Source organism: Miscanthus floridulus, chromosome 7, assembly GCF_019320115.1.
Source record: "Miscanthus floridulus cultivar M001 chromosome 7, ASM1932011v1, whole genome shotgun sequence".
NCBI classification, from domain to species: domain Eukaryota; kingdom Viridiplantae; phylum Streptophyta; class Magnoliopsida; order Poales; family Poaceae; genus Miscanthus; species Miscanthus floridulus.
Window position 1 is genome coordinate 25,521,332 of NC_089586.1, and position 22,050 is coordinate 25,543,381.

A 22,050-nucleotide genomic window follows, 5' to 3' on the forward strand; every position below is an offset into this window, starting at 1 on the left:
CCGTCGGCAAAACATCTACCGGCAAAGGATTCTTTGCCGAGAGCCCCTCTCGGCAAAATATTTACCGAGAGTAATGTCAAGGCTCTCGGCAAACTCTAGCTCTCGGCAAACTGGCGCGCCCTAGTAACGGCCAAACGACCGCTAACGGTGCGACAGCTTCTTTACCGAGAGCGACCGTCGGCAAAGAACTTCTTTGCCGAGAGCGACCGTCGGCAAAGAATTGTTAAAAAAAAAGATTTGCGGCCGAGGTGGTTTTAAAAAAAAAAGGTTTGCCGAGAGCCGACCACCCAGCTCTCGCCAAAGAGGCAGATTTGCCGAGAGCCCTACTCTCGGCAAAGAGTCCAGAGAGCATTTTTTTATTTTTGTTTATATTTCCAGCTTCAACAACACATATTTCACAAATATAACACATCATCCACATCACATATATCACAAATATGTCATCCACATCACATGTCTCACATTATAATCCATCTAAACATCTCAAATCCAACGACACATGTCCATCTCAAAGTGCTAAGTTCATCTCACACAAGTTCATGTCACAAAGTGCTAATACATGATGAAGAACAACAGGCTCACCCCCAAGGCTCCCACCCTCCCGACGGCGGCTGCTGCTGCGGCGGAAGGTGTGGATACGGCTGGTACTCCGACCCTCCCGACGGCTGCTGATGCGGCGGAAGTTGTGGATACGGTTGGTGCCACGACCCTCCCGACAACGGCTGCTCAGGCACATCATTCGAACCCGCCGATTGATTCTGCACAAAGGAGAAGAAAAATTAGTAATTATAGTAATACTAAGGCATATAATTGTAATCTAAGCCTAGACACATCAAAATTTCGGCAGCACCTCCCCTGCACGGTGGGGTTTCCAAAACCTGCAATAAAACCAACGGCACGATGGCCGCCCACCACATATCAACGGCACGATGGCCGGCACACATATATATCAACGGCACGAAGGCCTCCCATCACATCAACGGCACGATGGCCGACATGTACAGTAAAGAGCTTTTGTTAGAGAAGTTGAACTCACGTATGAGTAAGGTGGGTATGGGTAAGGCGGTGGAGGAGCGAACAGCTCTAGTGGCGCTGGACGACCCATCGTGACGCCAAGACTTGCCACGTACTGAGCCAAGGCGTCAAACCTCGCCCGCTCGGCCTCCCACCTCTGTCGCTCGACCTCCCGCTCCCTCTGTCGCTCTTCCTCCACCCTAGCCTTATGCTCCTCGAGCGCATGCACCTGGGCCTATAATTTTTCACCGCATTGTTACAAGCAATTTCGAGGAATGTAAAACCAATGAACGACGAATAAAACAGAAATAACCTGTAGTGCTGCCACACGATGCGTCGAAGTGTCCTGCCTTGGGCGTATGGGCACGCTACCGCTCGTGCTGCTTGTCCGGACCTGTGAGAGAGTGGGAGTGGTGTGCGGGTCGAGCGTGCTGTTGCCGATGAGGTACCGCCCATGCTTCTTGCCTCCTCCCACCCTCATGACGATGTCACCGTCAATGTCCGCGGTGTGCGGATCCTAGTCTGCCCCATGGACTCCCCTTGCCGCCTCGGTGTACTGACTGATGCGCTCGGGGATGCTCTCGTTGGTGAACGACTCGGCTGGGTCGTCCGGGTTCCAGTTGATGTTGTCTGTCGCCTTGCCCTTGTGGGCCAGAACCCATGACTTGAGCTCTCCGCATGGCTGGTTTTGATGTGCAGCCGACTACGAGAAAACAACAAGACGATTATAAATCATGCAGGAATAAACGTCTGAAAGAATAAATGAAGCTACACCAAGTCACGTACCCATCTAGCCCCGAATTCGTGGATGTTAAGGTTGCCCTGGTGGTGTGATACACCTGGCATCAGCAAACGTCGTTCCCGGAGGACGGTGTGGTTATCCGCCCAATTGCCACTCACCCACCTGTCGACCATCATCTGCCAGGCCCGTGTTTTATTGGCGCACCGGCCAGGAGGCACCTGTACGACATCAAGTACATTGACAGATATAAGAACAATTCAAGCCTACCCAATCTCAGAAGAAATCAATATTGATGTTGTATATTTACCTTCAGGTACTGCTCTTTGGTCAGATGCATTAATCTTGCATCTTCTTTCTTTACCTTCCGATGCTCGTAGACGGCACAGTAATCGATGATGGCCTGGAGCCGCGCCTCGTAATGCATGTCTGAGATGCGACCTCTAAAAGATTTGGCCGACGCCTTGGCCGCCCTCGTCTCGTAGCCCTCGGCGCATTTGAAGAAGTCCTGCATATAGAAAAGATGTATCAATACACTGGTTCAAGAAACTCTAGCGAATGCAATGTATTGAGCAAAGTAGTGGGAGGAAGACTTACCCAAAACTCGCACATAACGATCAGCAGACGGAATGAGAGGGTAGGGTTGCTGACCGGAACCAGCAGGAGGAGGGGATTTGACCTGTGGCTACCTCAACTTGGTAGCTGCCACCCGGGGACGTGTAGCTTGGACGAATCAGCAGAGATTTCAGGCGAAGATGCTGCGGAACCAAGAAACGATATCATCAGACGGTGAAGGAGACGCGAGACTGAGGAGAGGGTGCAAACTGCAAACTGACCAGAGGAGGAAGACGGAGCAAGGGCACAAGGACTGGATGGGCGGCCACCTCACCTGATGACCTGACGTCCTGATCGGGCGACCGGCGGCAGCTTGGGCTGCGATCTTGCTGCAAGGAAACCCGCGAGGGCGCGAGGCCTGGAGAACTGTGGGGCGTAGTGGGGTGGGGAAAAAAGGTAAAGGAAGACGACCGTTATTCATTAGACACCGATAGGTGGGCCCATGTTTTGTGGCCCCGCACGTCATGCAACGAAAGAAGGGTGGCAAACCACAAATCGCTGTATCATTAGGTGGTCAGCTCATCTCAGTCCGTTTAGTGATTTCGAAGACCCCTGATGCCCACCTAGTGATTTCAACCCACGGTTGAAGCTTTTTTTTTCTTCGCGACACCTATATTTATATCACGTTTAAATACATGTGAGACTGTCTAAGAAAAATCAAAACATTTCTACCAAACAAAGCGTGGACACTACACTTCATCAAACATCCGGTTAGTCAAGCCGAGAAAAGGTGTCGGATCAAAATATTTGCCCAAACCTGATCTAGCACACTAGCGGGCCGGATCAGGATATTTCTCGGTTTTTACACTTAGCTCATGTCGTGGATTGAGAATCATGATTTGAATATGACCCAACGCACTATCAGATCGTGTTTTTTTAGGCGCGTCAGGTTGGGTCGGGTGGCCTATGATTAGGTCCACTCTAGAGGAACTTCCTGGTATATATGACAACAATCAGACTAGGAATTGAACCAGGGCAGGAGGTCTCCACGATAGGAGGCGCTACCACCACACTGTGAGCATGTTCCCGGTTGAAGCTTCACCATTCGAATTCATTTCAAACCTTTTTCATAAAATTATTCTGAAACATTTTTCATAAATTATTTCGAATTTCTTAAGAATATGTAGCAGTAGCGTCGATGAAGAAAAGTCAACGTAACTACACACTAGTCTAATCAATCCTGCAAATTTTACTGGAACAATAACTCTCAGTACTATGATAAAATCTCACTAAACCATCTTTGCTGAAACAGAAGCACCAGTCCTTTAACAAGAGTTTGCATGGTTTTTGAGCTTTAGAAGTATCGCATGTGAGGTTTCTTCATTCACAACTAATCATTTGTGATAAGTTTATATCAGGTAAACCTCGTGCCTCACTCTGTTTCATTTTAATCGGATTTCTCACACAAGGGCACAAGGCCAAGTGTGAAAATATTTTAGAACAGAAAATTTCAGCTAGACAATAAGACATGGGCACAAGTCAACACAATTTATTAATGTAGATAGCAAGACCCTACTCGGCAATTCATCAGCAAGATTGAAGACATTTCTAGCATCCACAACACTGCTCAGATTAAGCACATCATCAACAGCACACTCTCTTCAAGGCTAAATATACAACCAGGCAAGGAATCAACAAGGTTGTAGTAGTTGCTCAAAAGAAGGTTGGTCCCGAGACTAAACTAGCCTCCTAGATTTTGATGTTGAAATATTTGAAAAGGCTGTGTTGATGAAACTCATGCTGCATGGGAAATTAAAAACCAGGAAATTTTGGACGTGGACTTGGTGAGCATGGCTGCAGAATATATGCCTTGATCACCTTCTCTAATTGCTATAATTTTGTTGAGACCACAGCTTATCTAAATCATGATATTTGGTTGTTTGCAGCAAGTAGCAATGGATGAAAGACAAGATCTACAAGCTGTAACTGGAAATGACAAAAAGGAGGAGTGAGGAAGAGTACTGACTCGGTGCCCTTCTGGCGGAGGATGCAGAACTGCTTGGGGGAGAGGACGGCGCGCCACTCCTCCTCGCTCCTCTGCTTGCGGCCGTGCGTGGCGTCGTTGGCGTGCGGGGGCGAGACGCCGGCGGCCGTGCGTGGCGGGGCTGGGGCGGGCCGGCGGCCGCCGCCAGCGCGCGCGGGCGGACGTGGCGGGCTGGCGGGCGGACGTGGCGGGATGGGGCGGGCTGGCCGGGCTGCGGCGGCGGCGAGGCTCGGGCGGAGTGGCGGCGGCAGCGCGCGCGGCCGAGCGTGGCGGGCTGCGGCGGCGGCGGGGCTGCGGCCGAAACGGTTCGGCTTGCGGGGCTGCGCCGAAACGGTTAAGTGGTGAAGCCACTTTGCCGAGAGCCAGATCTGGGAGGCTCTCGGCAAACCTTCCCCCTTTGCCGAGAGCACCCAGATCCGGCTCTCGGTAAAGTTATTTTTTTTTCAAATTTCGTTCGAATTTTTTAATTAGCTAACTGCACAAAAAAATATTAAAAAAAATAAAAATTATTATTTGCCGAGAGTAGCTCTCGGCAAACTGAACAAAAAATGATATTTCTAAAAAAATTAAATCTTTCCCGAGAGCAGCTCTCGGCAAACCTCTTCGCCGAGAGCCAGCTCTCGGCAAACCATTGATCCAGGCCAGGTAAAAAAAAAAGAAATCTGCGCCGAGAGCGGGCCTAATTGCTCTCGGCAAAGACCTTTGCCGAGAGCAATCCCCTGAAGCTCTCGGCAAATAATATCCAAAAAAAATTAATAAACAGCAAACGGCTCCAGAAAAATATGAAATTTTGCCGTGTTACAACTTATGCTCTCTAATGGCTATACAAAAAGTTTAGAACTCCAAAACTAATTCGACCGTGACATTGTTTGAAAATCCTAATAGATCCTTCTCAACTTTATGAAACTTATTCGGAGATGTCTCAGATTGTAAGAATCATACGCAACCACTTGTGTGAAACATTTTCAATTTTTTACCACAGCCTCCAAGTGTGATACCATGACTTCATTGCAAATATCACAATTTTCTGACTTCGTTTCCTTTTTTAAGAATTTTTAAATCGTTGGACGACATATGTTCGTGGTCTTCGATTCGTAAAATAAAAGGTGAAAAAAACATCAACAAGATGTTATTTGCCCTCAATAATGCATAAATAGCATGAATATCATTTTCTACTTAATTTTTTCCCGTGTTTAAATCAATCGCTGTTCAAATTTTAATCGATTAAAAAAACTCCTTGAAATGCAATTAATTAATTATATATAGCAAATAATTACAAAAATACACAAAATTTTAATATTGAGTACAACCTGTAGTATGTCTATAGAGAAAAAAGTTTGGAGCATATGAAAGAAAAAATAATTTAATTGGAGAGAGTTAGGAGAAGAGAAACACATGTACATGAAATATAGAAACCACATTTGACGAGAGCCTGGGAGGGGCTCTCGGCAAATATTTGCCGAGAGCGGCGCTCGGCAAAGAGTTTTGCCGAGAGCAGTAACGGAGGGGCTCTCGGCAAAGCGGTGACGCCGTCAGGGCAGGTCACGGCCATGGGCCCGCGGCAATGTTTTGCCGAGAGCCTGATTTTGCCGAGAGGGCGGCCTACGGCAAAGGACCGTTTTGCCGACGGGCATTTTTTGCCGAGCGCGGCTCTCGGCAAAACGGCCCACTTCGCCGAGAGCTGTTGCTTGCCGAGATGCAGGCCCACGGCAATCCTGTCACTTGCCGACGGCCGGTGTTTGCCGAGAGCCGCGCTCGGCAAACGTTTTCTTTGCCGAGAGCCCGCGTTTTTGCTCTCGGCAAAAATCTCGGATCTCGGCAAAGGACGTTTTTCCGGTAGTGCCTCCACAAAAAACCTCCAGAAAAACCAACTCTACAAAACAAAACTTTCATTCTTTGCAACTTTCTTCTAACAACATCAGTCTCATATCACCAGGTTCACCATGCATGCTGTCCTTCTTGGAGTTTCTTCAGAGTGTCGTCCATGTTCATCTTCTCCTTCGGCTTAAGTTTCTTCCACTGTGACAAAAAAAACCCATGACTTTGTGAGCTACAACTTTGGCAGACTTAATGAGGTGATCATTAAAACCCCAGTCATTCCTAGTTTTCCACAAGCTCCAGGCCACACTGGCCAGAACATGGAGTATAGTACTATCTCTAATGGAGCCTAGACCTATTCCCATCAAGTCCTCAAAATGTTGGATTGAAGTAGGTCTCTCATTCCACCTCAGACTAATCCTAACCCAGACCCAAATTACTTGAGCAATGGTATAGTTAAAAAATAGATGGTTCCTTGTCTCCAATTTTCCACAATATTTGTATTTCTCAGACCCCTTGCCTTTCCTGATCTTAAGTTGTTCTCCAGTTTGGACTATGTTATGCCACAACATCCGATCTCTAAGGAAACATGTACACTGTCTGGATCCGTCGGCATAGTATATATAATTGCCTCTGTAGTGTGCCATCTTGTTGTGAGAAATCACATTATTGCTTTGTGTTACTAATTGTGTGATACTCTAAGTCTAATAGGTAGTGCTATTAACATTTTCGCCCACATCGACCATGCTCACATGGACGGAACGTGTTTTATTCAGAAATGAATTTTTCAACTCTATCCTGGCTTAGCTTTACATATGATATCCTCTGTTATGAAAGAAGCCACCTACATATCTCAGTATCATTTGGTGTGAACAATATGATTGCACTAGATATGGTATTATAATATCTCTAAATGCAAGGAATGGTATTTTTAGCTGTACAATGCTAGGAAAACGTTTTATTTCTCTTAATTAAAAGAACCATTGTCATGTTAAAAAGTATTTTTATTTCATCTAGGTCGAGGTGGTATGAAATATATTGGGGCTTAAGGTTTCTACCCCTGTTTTGAAGCGAAATTGTGATTTTGCTATCATTTTTTTTTAACTTTGTGATCTTACCCCTGTGATTTCTGAATGAAGTCAGACTTTACCCCTGCTTTGTAAAGTCCCTCTAACGGTGTTAACTTTTGAACCAACGGATAACTTTGCCTATGCGTTTTTACTCCTATTTTATTTTGATATTTGTGTTTTTACACACCTATTTTTAGGTCAGTAATTTGACAATTTTGATACATAATTATACAATTCAATCAGTGCAAAACTCAACAATTTTTAGAAAAACTCAACAGCATTTCAGCTAACAATCCATATAAACATAAATTAATATCACCAAAATCGAGCCTTATGCCGCGGAGCTTAAGCTTTCTGCTGTTGAATCGAGCGCCTCAAGCTTCAAGCAAGCTAGGTCTTAGGTGTGCTGTGTGTGCGGTGGGAGCAGATGGGGAAAGTAGGACGCGGAGAGAGAGTTGTCTATCCTATTGGGTCGTGCGCGTAAAATAGAAGGCCTAGGGAACCCGCGCGGCGTCCTAGCCTCCGCCGGCGTGAGCCAGGGGGGGCAGGGGGAGGAGGAGCTGCGTCGCCTGGTGATGCCGCTCAAACCCTAACGCGTGCTCGGGAAACCTCCCAATGTGATTCCTCCCTAACGCGCGAGGGTTCGAGCGAGATAGGAGAAAAGCTTCTAAGGGGCATTGCTATCTTTTTGTCTAGCTGCCTTTTCTTTTTTATTTTATTTGGCCATTTAATCCAACCAGTCCCAACGGTGTTAGAGAGTAGGGGTAAAGACTGCTTTGTTTGAAAACGAAGAGGACAAAATCATAAAGTTAAAAAAGAAGGGGTAAAATCACAATTGAGATTTCGAGTAGGGGTAGAAATATCAAATTCACAACTATATTCATGTGTGTGTAAGCGTATTATAATTTTGGGAAATTTTTCTTTTTTCTATAAGAATAGCATTTCCCTTTCATAAAACGTCAGCGTAGAAAAGGAAGTCATATTTTTTTTCTTAAGCTAGTTGGGGTACCGAGCCTACTCACGTGTTGATTATTCCCTTGAGCCTGCTCCATATGGTGGTAATCATTATCTCCTCCCGCCCCCGTCAGAAGATCACGCCGTTCGTGGACCGCCCGCGCCCCCCGCCCCCTTGCCCCCGCCGCACTCTCCTGCCCTTGGGATATTTGCGTGCGCCGAGGCCACGTCATCCTATCAGATTGCGACGTCACTGTCACTGCGGGGCCTGCTTCCGCTTTTTGCTTCACACCGTACTGCCTCGTACCCGCCCTTGTACCGTAGACGTCAGGTGGGACCATCATACCGATCCCAGCATTGGGCCCAATGTCAGTGATCGATTTGCGATGGACGAGTCGATGGCCGGGTGCGAAGTGTTAGCAGTAATATACAGTATATAGGTTCATTCCCCCCAGCACATCGAACTGTGTGCGCGGTCGGGCGCTCTGAAAGCTCTAGTTTGGTTTTGGTGAATTGATGAAACCCTAAGTGCTAACCTAGTTTATCAAGTGATCATGAGATAGGTAGCACACTCCAAGTTGCGAAGCAAACAAAGATCATAGCATGATGAAGATGATGCCATGGTAATGATCAAGTGCTTGGACTTAGAAAGAAGAAAGAGAAAAACAAAAAGCTCAAGGTAAAGGTATAAACCATAGGAGCTATTTTGTTTTAGTGAGAGTGTGATCACATTTAGGTTTGATAGCTGTACTATTAAGAGGGGTGAAACTCGTATCAGAATGCGGTTATCAAAGTGCCACTGGATGCTCTAACTCATTGCATATGCATTTAGGATCTAGTGGAGAACTAACACCCTTGAAAATGTTTGTGAAAATATGCTAACACATGTGCACAAGGTGATACACTTGGTGGTTGGCACATTTGAGCAAGGGTGAAGAAGTTAGAGGTGAAATGGAGTTGGTCGCAAAGATGCTGGCGTCGGTCAACTGACCGGACGCTGGGTCGCTCAGCGACCGGACGCTGAAGGGCTACGTCCGGTTGTGTTGTCGGTCAGCACAGTAAGAAGTCACAGTGTGACCGGACGCTGGCAGGGTCCGGTCGAGCATGACCGGACGTGTCCGGTCGGCAAAAATCGGTTTTGGAACCTTACTGTAAACGACTGGACGCTGGGTGTTCAGCGTCCGGTCAACTCAGGCGCAGTGTCCGGTCAAGACTGATGACCGTTGAAGGCAGGACACGTGGCTGACTGCGAGCGACCGGACGTTGGGGGCTCAGTGTTCGGTCAACTGACTGGAGCATCCGGTCAGCCCGCGTTATGCCCAGTGAAGGGGTATAACGGCTCTATTTTGTGGGGGCTTCTATTTAAGCCTCATGGCTGGTTGAAGCTCACTCTCTTGGCCATTTGCATTGACATAGCAACCTTGTGAGCTTAGCCAAAGCCCTCCCACTCATCTCCATCATTGATTCATCATCTTTATGAGATTGGGAGAGAATCCAAGTGCATTGCTTGAGTGATTGCACCTAGAGGCACTTGGTGTTCGTGTTTCGCTGTGGATTTCGCTTGTTACTCTTGGTGGTTGCCGCCACCTAGATGGCTTGGAGCAGCAAGGATCGTCGAGCGGAGAGTGGTGATTGTCTCTGGCTCCGATCGTGGTGATTGTGAGGGGTTCTTGACCTTTCCCCGGCGGAGCGCCAAAAGGTACTCCAGTGGATTGCTTGTGGCTTGTGTGATCCTCATCTTGTGTTGGTTGTGCGGCACCCTATTGAGGGTTTGGCGTGTGAAGCCAATTAGCGCGTGAACCTCTAAGTGAGTGAATCGCCACAACAAGGAGTAGCTTGCCGGCAAGCAAGTGAACCTCGGTAAAAAATCATTGTCTTCATCATTGATTCCGAGGTGATTGGTCTTCATTGTTATTCATCCTTGTGATTGATTGGTTTCTTCATCTACACGGCTGTATAACCTTCTTGATCACTCTCTTTACTTTACCGCAAACTAGTTGACAAGCTCTTTAGTGTAGCTAATTGTGAGAGCTTGCTTACTTGGTTGGTGTGGCTCTTTAGTTAGCCTTTGAGAGCACACTAACATAGGGTAGTGTTATAGCTTTTGTGTGAATAGACACTATCTAAACTAGAATTGTGGTAGGTGGCTTGCATTTTGAGTAGGCTAGCGCAACACTTGCTTCGCCTCATAATTGTCTAACCATTTTGGTTAAGTGTTGTTGTAGAAATTTTTATTAGGCTATTCACCCCCCTCTAGCCATTAGGACCTTTCACGCTCCCCTTCCCTTTGGAGCAAATTCCTTCATTGCCACTGAAACATATAACACTCCTTTCACTGCCATTGAAAATTATATGTTCTCTTCACTGCCATCCATTCTAAATTTCAAATCATTTCACTGTCATTGTCATCCAATGCAATGAGATTGTTGTTAGATAGCATGTGAAAGACAATCTTACCCTTAGAAATTTTCTCTAAAACAATCCCTTGGTTGCCATTGAACTTTAGAACACAGGCAAATCAATTGGAGACCTGTCAGCAATATGCAGTGACAAAAATGATAACATTTCAACACATGTATAGAAATATGACAACAATATTATATTCATAGAATACTTAATATGGTTCACAACATCCATATAATATATTGATATTCATTAGTTCAAATGTTTACCAACCAAACTAGAAATTCATTGGATCACAGACCAAACAAAATAACAGGTTCAAGCAGCCATTGTTGTCCATTCAATTCTCAACTAGGCTCATACTTGCTAAGCAAAATAAGCGGCCATAAGTTTATATATCAAGCAAAATAAGAGGGTTGCACAACATTACAGACCATACAAATGAGTTGCTTGAACTACAAATTCACATCTGGAAGTTTTATCTTGCTTCTAGTGTGTGCAACAGGGCTTTGCCTTAGAGGGTTCTTGCTTCTAGTCCCCATTGCTGGACTAGCTGATGATGCTATAACTTGTTGCTGCTTTTTTTCCCTTGTGCCTTTGTCTTCCTTTTACCCTTTTTCTCTACTATAAGCATGGATGTGGCAGCTGGTGGTGTGGTTTCACCTAAAGTGAACAAAGGGTACTCAATGGAAAGTGTCTCAGGTTGGTTTGAGCCACTACCAGACCTGCATGTGAGTGAGTTTTACACTTTTAGAGAATAATATTGAGAACGCTATAATTAAGAACAAATGACATTGGATATTGGGCACATACTTGAGAGAGTTTCCAGAATCTAAGATAAGCGAGGCACTTTGGCTGTAATACAAAAAAATGAAATGCATTTTTTAGAAAAATAATCAGAATTTAAATTTCAGATCTCTAAGTATATGGAGGCATACCTAGGAGGAAAATGCATTGTTTTTGGTCCTGGGTCAGCTAGAACAATGCTACTCTCACATTCAGTTGTTTTCTTCCTTCTTTTTGGTGGCCCCCTGCATGAACATAAACATCAATGAGATCTCAAAAGGAAGCAATATGAAATCAATAACAAGTCAAACTAAGTAAAGATTAGAATGCTTACTTCTCAGCTAGCATAGCTGCTATATCCTCAGGGTCACCATCCTTGCAGTTATACCAACGGTGTCCATAATCCTTGCAAATGGGGCATTGATGTGACCCTTTCTTCTTTGTTGTGCTGCCATTGGCCTCTGTACATCCTTTGGCTCTCTTGTTCTGCCTTCTACCAGATGTAGATTTTATAAGTGGTGGATGCATAAAGTAACCATGGTCAGATTGTGGCCATTGGAATTTGTCAGGCATAGCAGGGATAAGAATCTCATATGCTGCTCTAAATTTCTAAACTGAATAATACATGTCAACATGTTTCTCCAAAGGTTCCCAAGAGATGTTATGAATGCAATTGCATGTTTGCAAGGAATTCCCGAGACTTGCCATTTTCTACAATGATAGGTTCTTTCATCTAGGTTGACAACACATTTGAACCCACTGCCACCCTTGACAGACACCTCAGCTAAATGTTGAAAAATAAAGAGCAAAAAAATATCGGAAAATAAAGAGCAAAAAAATGTGTACAACAGTTCAAATATGTACAACAGTTCAAATGTTACCTTTATTGTTACGTTGTCCTTCATTGTAGAAGCATGTAATCTCCATCTACACCCTTCGTCTTTTTTCTTTGAACAATATGCCCTCACTCTCCCTAGGTCACTCTTTTCAATGTTAAACTCAAATTCATGCTTGATAGCATGCTGAGATAGTGCAATCCTAAACTCACACATGTTGGGATATATGCTGCCTACACCCATTGGAGGATCTTCTTTGTCATAAACTACAACTGGTACAGGTGGCAGAGGATCTTGCCCAACTAGCCCATCCTCTTCCTGGTACTCCTCATCAGATTCAGAGTCAGAGTCACTACTATCGCTAAGAGCAGCTCTAGATTTCCCACAAGTTAGGTACAAACCTTCCTCATCAACACCCACATGTTCATTATGCGGTTTTGGATTTGGTAGGTAATCATCATCATCAGTAGGCTCATTTGTGCTAGGCTGGCTTGTTGTGGGCTCAGTGGGATTGCTTGTTGTAGGCATAGTGGGCTGGCTTGTTGTGGGCTCAATGGGATTGCTTGTTGTAGGCATGGTGGACTGGCTTGCTGCAGCTAGAATTGGACAAGCCACAGATGGAGTGCTTGGGATATCAAGCACCTCTGCATTTTGTTGAGTATAACTCTCAGGGATAGAACAACATCATGGGGCTCACTGTAAGTAATCGTCATGCGAACTTCCTTGCTATCAACATGTTTGTTGAACATTGCAAGAAGCTCCTGATCTGTTGTGACTTGTGGGAAATTCTTTTGGACCTCATCATAGTAAAAAACAGATACTATTTCATTATAGCCATGAGGGTATGCATCCACAATTGTTTCCACAAGATCCTTAAAGTTACATAGATCAGAATCGACAACCTTGGTGATATGAAAGCATGAAAATTCTTTCCTACGCTTTTTAGGATTTCCAGTGAGTCTGATTTTCAGTAGGTAAGTGGACTTAGGGTCCATCCTGTGAATGCAAACGCAATAAAGTGTAGTCGTCTGTACTTAAATGTGAAGAACTAAGAACAACATACGAAGCACTTACCCTGCAAGGAAGCCAAGATGTGTCGGGGACTTGCCCCGGCGTTCCCATGCGTCCCTCTTGTCTCCTCAATCTATATCCAGAGGGATGTCGCGTCAGTTGTTGATTTGTCTCAACTGTTTTTTAAAAGCACAGCTGGGTAAAAAGTTGCACAGTTTGAGTTGGAGATCAGACACTCAACCTTACGGTTTTTTAAAAGCCTATTATATTAGTATAGATCACATCTATCCTTCCTTTCCTGTATGATGTATCTGTGTATTGCCACTGATACATGTTTTGTCTTTGAACAGTTCAGTTTTATGGCCATGAGATAAAATGTGGATAGTAGTTTGCCCATCAAAACTGACAAAGATACACTGAGAAAAGGATACAGGTAAGAATGATGCTAGTAACAAACCTTTAAAATGGAAGTCTAGAATTTTAAAGGGTATTTAAAGAAATTGTATCAAACTATCAATGTACAGGTTTTCTCATATATTATTATTATACCCCGAGAGATCAGAAATATATATTCTTGCAAACAGGAACTGCTATTTGTTGATCAATATCAATAATATTCAGTAATAACCAGAATATGCTCTTATGCAGGACAATAACCAGAATAACACTAATCTGCACTAATTGAAAGATTGATTGGCATGGCTTTCCATTTGAGACTCAAATAGTCAAATATCAAAACCACAGGGAGCCTCAGGAAACTAATACACTCAACCTAAGAAGCTTAAAAGATCCTAAACATGGCTTAATTTGAATTACATTTAGCTGGCACATGGCAAATTACAAGTGTGCATCAATTCAATTGATCAGTTACATATAAGAATAGACAAAGTTAATTTCCATAATATGGAAGTTATTCAGTAAGATTCAGCGAAAAGATAAAAGGCAAATAATTACTCCCCTCCAAGTAGTGACTGCAGGCTGAGTTAGCATTTACTACTAGTATATCAGGAGACACCTGATTTTCACACTGTATGAAACATGGTTGCACATATCGATTCTAGTACAGATAACAGCGACACTTGCACATATCGAGGAAGACCGGTAATAAACTAGTACTAGCAGTAAAGTAGTAGTACTTCTTCCTTTGTTACTCGTTTGCTCAGAATATTTGCAGAGTTTGGAAAGGGTAGGGGCAAAAGAACCCAGACAACAGATTTGGGAAAGGAAAGGTGGAAGCGTATGCATACCAGTCTGACAGGAACTGCAGGGTCTTCAATAGAGAGCGTGAGTTCTTCGTTCCATTCCGGATTGGTACTCTTCTTCACCACCCGTGTCTTCAGTTTCTGTGGATTGTTGAAAAATAATCACGATTCTGCGCACGCATGTGTGAAAAAAAGGACAGACAACTTCATAGGGGAACGAACTCCAAACAGGGAAAATAAAATCCGAATAGCTGGAAGTAGCGTATTAGTCGTCGTCTCTGCTGTAGACCGGGCGGGGATCGATTCGAACGAAGTTCGACAGATCTCTTGACGGACAAAACCCACCAGTAAATCAAGGCAAACTTCAATCACCTGTAGAAAAGAAAAAGGAGGGGAGGAGAGGAGGAGGCACGGCGTCGTGGGGCGGGTCTGGCGTCGCGCTGGAGTCGGAGGCGGGGCGTCGTGTCAGGCGATGTCAGAGGCGGGCGTCGCTTCGTGTCGTGGGTTTAGGCGGGGCTCACCAAGCCTGGGATCTAGGCAATGTTTACAAGTCGTCCGATTAATCGCGATTAATCGTATTTAGTCGGTCTGGTCGGTACCATGACCTCGATTAGAGACTTCGACTCGATTAGCTCGATTAGAAACCTAGTCGTCCGACTAGTCGTCCGACCAGGGGCTACACGACCAGGCTGGGCACTGCCTTCTTTGGGCTTGCCTGACTGGGCTTCCAGGTGATTAGTTGGGCTGCCAATTTGGCCCACTAGGGTTTGTAATATATATACAGGAGGCTACTGCTCTGCTCTTTCTCTCTTCTCCTCTCCTGTGCGTGACGGCTGCTGCTGCTCTCCTCTCCTCTCCCGGCTGCTGCTGCTCTGCTGCTGCTCTCCTCTCCTCTCCTCTCTTGGTTGCTGCTGCTCTCCTTTCCTCTCCTGGCTGCTGCTGCTCTGCTCTTTCTCTCTTCTCCTGGCTGCTGCTGCTCTGCTCTTTCTCTCTTGTCCTCTCCTGTCCGTGACGGCTGCTGCTCCACGCGCCTCCAGTCTTCCCCGTGCGCCTCCAGTCGTCGTTCTTCGTGATGAGCTGCTCCCACAAGTAAGTCACCACCTAAACTCAGTAGGAGACAGAGATGCTCTTGATGGTTGCTTTATTGTGTATACTATATAGTATATATATGTATATATATAGTAGGTATATATATATCCTGATATATAGGACGATCAGGGGTCGATTAGGTTCGACTAATTGTTCTGGTCGACGACTAATCGCGATAAGTCTTCTGGTCGGTCTCATGGCGACTAGGTTCGACTGGACGACTTGAAAACATTGGATCTAGGGTTCTAGCTCGAGAAGATTTGGGATGAGGGAGCAGACCACTCGTGGTCTCTGTTTTCATTGTCAGGAAGGAGGACAAAATTGGTACAACACTTACACGTAGAGATAGTCTTCTGACGTCGTTTCTGTTATCCTCAGTGGCAATGAAAGGAACTAAAATATCTGTATGAATGGTAATCAAAGGAACAATAGTCTATGTGTTGAGCTACATGGTAGTGAAGGAATTTAAAATTTAAAATGGACGACAGTGAAGGAACGTATAATTTTCAATGGCAGGTCAGGGATCGTTATATGTTTAAGCTGACAATAAAGGAATTTGCTCTTCCCTTTGTCCGTCCGCGATCTCGGCTGGCCCTCGGCTCGTCCCCGATTCCGGCGTCCGAACCAGGTGAGCAATCTCTCCCCCCACCCCTCCCAACTGGTTCTTCGCGCGCACCGAACTGTAGAGGGGCGGAATCTGACGCGAATTTCACTGGATTCGGTGCAGATTTGCTCGGGGCCTCGTGCCAGCGATGAAGGAGAAGCGTGGGCTCGAGGACGCCGGCGGCGCCGGCGCCGGCGACGGGCGCCCTGATGCCAAGAGGGCGCGGCCTCCGGCTCTGGCCAGGTGAGGGAACTCTCCGGGTTCCACTTTTGGGCGTGTTTAGCTTCGTGATGTGCTTCTGTTTGACAAGCTGTGGAATTAGTTGCATGAATGGGGAGCACTAGCGGGAGCTCTATGATTTTCAGTATTGTATGCAATCGGAAATTTGGGCCTGGATTACTTTTCCGCTGATCTGTTATGGTAGTGAGTACCTGAGGAACTCGTCGAGCTGAGTTCATCTTCAGTGGCTACTGGTGACTGGTCTGTGCTAAGAACAGCGTTTAAGCTAGGGTTTGGTGCAGGCTGCTGGAGATGGCTGCAATGATGGCAAACTGCTTGGCTGGATCGTGGAATTTTGGAAGAAATATTGATCTTGGTGTGCGTGTTAGGTTTTTTATGTAATAGTCGCAACTCATGAAAGCATGGAATATTCATAGTGCTACCTTATCCAAAATGGAAAGTATTTATATTGTTACTATCGACCTAACGTCCTCCTTGTTAGTTGGACACGAGTAATTACACTTTGGCCGTTGGGTTTTCGGTAAATTAGGTAATGCCCCCTGTTTATTTCAATAGATAGATGAAGTAACCGTTGTCGAGTGTGCGTTACCAGGTAAGCAAAGGAATCAAGCCAAGCTTGGTTGGTTAACGGTGTAGTTCAGTGGTCGCATGCTCAGCCCACTCAAGTTCGAGTCCTATTCAATGTGGATTTGGGAGCCTGTTTCTTCTTAACGTAAAAGCCACTTAATTTCTCCAAGTCTGGTCTACGTTTCTAGGAAGTATGTAAATGTCTCAAGTGAAATTAGAGCATGGTAGCCTATGTAAACATACAGTGTTGGTGGATATGAGTCTAGATTGATTCTGGGACACATGGATTGTTGTAAAACAGTAAGTAGGAATAGAGTTATCTTTTTGATAACCAGTGTTATAATTCAATTGCATATACGATATACCTGTATTCTCTTTGCAAAGGCAAGTTGAAGACTGAACTTTACCAAACTTCTCACGTTTTGAAGAGTTGCTGAACACCATGTTAATAGTTTTAGTGAGTACCTCTGTTGTTTCAATTTGAGTTCAGACTTCAGATTGCCACACAATCAGATTAAGAAAATATAGTTGTTGCACTTTTTTCTTCCGACAGCACGAGAACCTGAATTTCATTACTTCACAGCAACGAAGTTACAGCAAGTTAAGTGATCCAACCATGCAGCTAGCAACTAAACGAGGAAAACAGCTAACACACCTTAGTACACAGGGCTTAACACATGCAGCGTGCTCAGTCCTGAAATGTTCAAAACACTTTCGAACTATACGAAAACGTCAAAGACAGCTCCGGCACTAACGAAGCATAACATGAAAATGCGACAGACATGTTACATGTCCCCTCAGATAAGGACTGCAGCTCGCAAGCAGTTACTGATCATGCTTGGCCACACCTTTAACTAGCCATTGCTTCATGCGCTTCCAACCTTCCTTTCATAGTTGTTGCACTTGTATGGATATAGATTTCCTGTCTCTGACAGAACTTGCCTCTCTTGCTTGCTTGGCGTTTTGTTTTACTAATAACAGAATAATCAGTGACTTATCACATTCTAGTTGTTGTAAACAGTCTCTCTATCTACCATGCAGTGTTATTGTTGAAGCGTTAAAGATGGATGGTCTGCAGAGGCTCTGCTCATCATTGGAACCAATTCTTCGTAGAGTAGTAAGAACATTATGTAGAAACTATTCATCAAGCACAAATGCATCCATTCCTTTATTTGGCTATGACTTTGTTCTTCATTTACTTGATAGGTCAGTGAAGAAGTGGAGCGCGCACTGGGGAGACTGGGCCCTGCAGCAATCGGTGGAAGGTAAGCTGTTCCACATAGGCTAAATGCATATTCCTTTAAGTTCTTCCACTGTTCCTTCTGCATTAATAGCATCTTAGCAGTGTGTAAGCCGATCACTTTCAAATTAGGGAGAATTATACACATTAGCTTTGTGCCTATATTCTAGATGTAAATTCACAAGACATTATTTTTCTTACTCAATTCAACACTGTAAGTAGTAAGTGGCAGTAGTTGCTTCATCAATGACCTATTCATGGAGCCTATTTAAGAATAAAGCATTTTCCTTCACTTGCCATCCTGGGTAGATAGCAATCCAAATAGGGAAGCATGTTGACGCTAACGATTTTTTCCTCTCCTTTTAAATATAACAGGTCTTCCCCAAAGCGAATTGAAGGTCCAGATGGCAGAACTCTGCAACTCCAATTCCGGACAAGGCTGTCACTTGCCCTTTTTACTGGAGGAAAAGTTGAAGGGGAGCAGGGAGCTGCAATTCATGTTGTTTTGTTTGATGCTGGCACTGGCTGTGTTGTATCCTCTGGACCAGAGTCGTCTGCCAAACTTGACATTGTTGTTCTAGAAGGTGATTTCAACAATGAAGATGAGGAGGGCTGGACAGGGGAAGAGTTTGACAGTCACCTTGTGAAGGAGCGCGAGGGAAAGCGGCCTATTTTAACTGGTGATCTACAAGTCACACTAAAAGAAGGTGTAGGGACAATTGGGGAGCTTACGTTCACAGATAACTCTAGCTGGATAAGGAGTAGGAAATTCAGGCTTGGGTTGAAGATTGCCTCAGGATTTTGTGAGGGTGTTCGCATTCGTGAGGCAAAAACAGAAGCCTTTATGGTTAAGGACCATAGAGGAGAATGTAAGTCCCAAAAATTTATCTGTGTATTTCCACTTGACATATATCTAAACTATTTCAATTTCATTTATCTAGTGTACAAGAAGCACTATCCACCTACACTGAAAGATGAGGTCTGGAGGTTGGAAAAAATAGGGAAGGATGGGTCATTCCATAAGAGGCTGAACAAATCTGGAATATCTACAGTTGAGGATTTCCTTAGGCTCGTGGTTCGGGACCCACAGAAATTACGCAGTGTAAGTTTGTGTGTGGGGTGTTATTAACTTATTCTTATTATACTTTCATGTGTTTCGGTTTCTGATTATAAATGCTATTCTGCGATAGATACTTGGAAGTGGTATGTCCAACAAAATGTGGGAAACCCTTGTGGAACATGCAAAGACTTGTGTCTTAAGTGGAAAATATTACATATACTATTCTGATGAGGGCAGAAGTATTGGTGCTATTTTCAACAACATCTATGCATTCTGTGGGTTGATTTCTGGCGAGCAGTTCTATTCATCTGAGAGTCTTGATGATAGCCAAAAGGTCAGTATTGTTATCAACTTAGCGTATATTCAGGATATTGAGTGACATTACATACGTTTAAGTTGTTTTCCAATATATAACTAAATTCCATACCGATGCTATTCTTTGAAAACTATGCGAGACGTTGCTTCTTATTTTATAAAAAAAATCGTGCAAGTTCGGTACAAGAATTGTCAACCTGTGGAGCTTAGAAATCCTTAAGAAATTGCAGTTCAAACATGATGTTATGTTACATTGATCTACAATCGAGATATTTCTTTACATTCCATTCTGCACAAGGACGATGAGGATGAAAATGTGTTTTTTAAGTGTCCACTGGTCATAACTTCCATATCACTTGCATGGAAGGTATCATCAAATCTTTGAGAAGTTCATGAATTATGACCACTTTACTAAATGTGTCAGAGCACTTATGGCCTTCTGTAGATGCAGGCAGGCATGCAGCTGAAAAGTATGAGCTTGTAGTAATTGCCTACTCAGTTGAAGTAGCTCTTTTCATTGCTTAGATGATATTTTTTTCCTATAAAAACGCAACTGACTAGAACTTCATTGTTCTTTACAGCTGTTTGCTGATGCCTTGGTAAAGAAAGCATATGATAACTGGATGTATGTCATTGAATATGATGGCAAAGGCCTTTTGAATCCTAAACCAAAGAAAAAGGCTGCATCCACTGGTCAAGCTGAGACATATGCTCCTGCGGGTGGTCCGACTTCATATCAACAACACCTCTCCTCGACGAGCACGTCAGGGCCATCACCATCAGGTGAGCAGCATCTGAGGCAAAGATACGATTACCAGAGTTCTATTTTGTTGGTTGTTTCAGTTTGTAGCTTATGTTAACTGGAAACCCAAACTGTTGTTGTAATTACATTGATATGGATATTAATTTGATACGAGGCTCTAAGACATTAGACATGTAAATATGTTACATCGTTATAACGAGTCTTTGAAATTTGAATGCCGTGCTTCTTTAATTTGTTTCAGGTGGAACTGATTCTGTAGGGTATGGTGTCGACCAATCAGCAACACATCCATCTCAACTCCAGAGTTCATCCGCCAATGTCCAGTCTGCCATTGTCCAGCCACCATATGATGACACATTTTCGTTCTTACCACCTAACATGCTGACAGGGTCTGCAAATGATGCCATGGGTCTGGAACTGGGCCAGTTGCAGCAAGTAATTTCTCAGGGCCAGGCAATTCAGCCAGCAAACAGTGGGATATGGTGATTGGCCCAGAAACCGTGACAGTCAGTATGCTGATGACTTCACTGAAGACATTCGCGTGAAGAGTCACCAGATGCTTGAGAGCGAGGACATGCAGCAGCTGCTGAGGGTCTTCAGTATGGGTGGAGCTTCTGGCAGTTTGCCAGATGACACGTTCAACTTCCAGTCCTACATGCCCTCTCCCTTACCGAACCTCGGGTTCGAAACTGAGCGTCGCCATTCATCTGGCAAAGCTGTTGTTGGCTGGCTCAAGATCAAGGCGGCAATGAGGTGGGGAATTTTCGTCAGGAAGAAAGCTGCCGAGAGAAGGGTGCAGCTGGTCGAGCTGGAGGATTAACATCGTGGCTTTACAATGGTCAAGGTTGCGTTGTAAATTACTAGTACTTCTCTGCCCTCTATACCTTCCTGTTACCGTTGAAACAAGTTTCTGAAATGTACAATGACTAGTTCTGCTATCTTGTACAGAATTCACCTTGTTTGCTTGTGTTAGTTGTGTAACATAGCCCTGCTAAGGTTAACACATGACTGCTTGTGTACCCCTTTTTCCTAGCTCTTCTGGTGCAGAATACCGTGACAGTGCGAATTAATCCAAAGATTAAAGTGTGTATGTTGATGCATGGCTTTTTGAAGTGTCTTTTGCAGAACTCCCTTGCTGGTAACATTCATTAATTTTATACGAGACCACATCTTTTTTCCTTGGAGTATCAACAAGTAATTCCTAGATTGCTCATTTTGCCCTGTCCTACCGGCAATCTTTGCAACCCTTGACCCCTGTGCGTCATTAACTGAGCCACATTAATCTATTGAAGGTAGAGCTCCTGCCATCTCTTTAAAAAAAAAAAAAAAAAAAAAAAAACTGTCGCAGGGTTCAAAGGACACTGCACTCTTCTACTGAAATGAAAGGGAAACCCGGAACACTTGGATTGGTAGACCTGTCACTAGATGAAGTCAACCGGCAATCCGGCATCGTTAGCAGCACGCACCTGCTTGTGATCTTTTTAATGACTGAACTGCGACGGCGTCCAGGTTTTTCAGGCTCAGTTTTCGTAATTTCATTTATCTGGTCACCCATTTCAATTCTGCAATTTCATTTGTTTTTGCGCGTATCTTATTCGTACAGACTCTCAAGGAACATGACCAGAGACTCGTATCCTTGATTGCAAAAGATGGACCATCTGGAAAAGCCAGCCAGCTGCGAACCGATCAAATGTCTCTGAAAAATTCGGCAGATCAATAAATCCAAGAGATGGACTCGTC

At 44.4% G+C, this 22,050-nt stretch overlaps 1 long non-coding RNA gene and 1 pseudogene across 1 annotated transcript; one reads left to right on the plus strand and one right to left on the minus strand.

Moving 5' to 3' along the window:
• Positions 1-621: 621 nt before the first annotated feature.
• Positions 622-1,477, minus strand: LOC136462877 (uncharacterized). The gene is made up of 3 exons (XR_010760837.1): positions 1,328-1,477; positions 1,037-1,249; positions 622-758 (listed from the first exon to the last, which is right to left on the minus strand). It is a non-coding gene; the product is annotated as an uncharacterized lncRNA (long non-coding RNA).
• A 14,566-nt stretch (positions 1,478-16,043) lies between these two features.
• Positions 16,044-21,404, plus strand: LOC136462878 (calmodulin-binding protein 60 B-like; annotated as a pseudogene).
• The last annotated feature ends 646 nt before the right edge of the window (positions 21,405-22,050 follow it).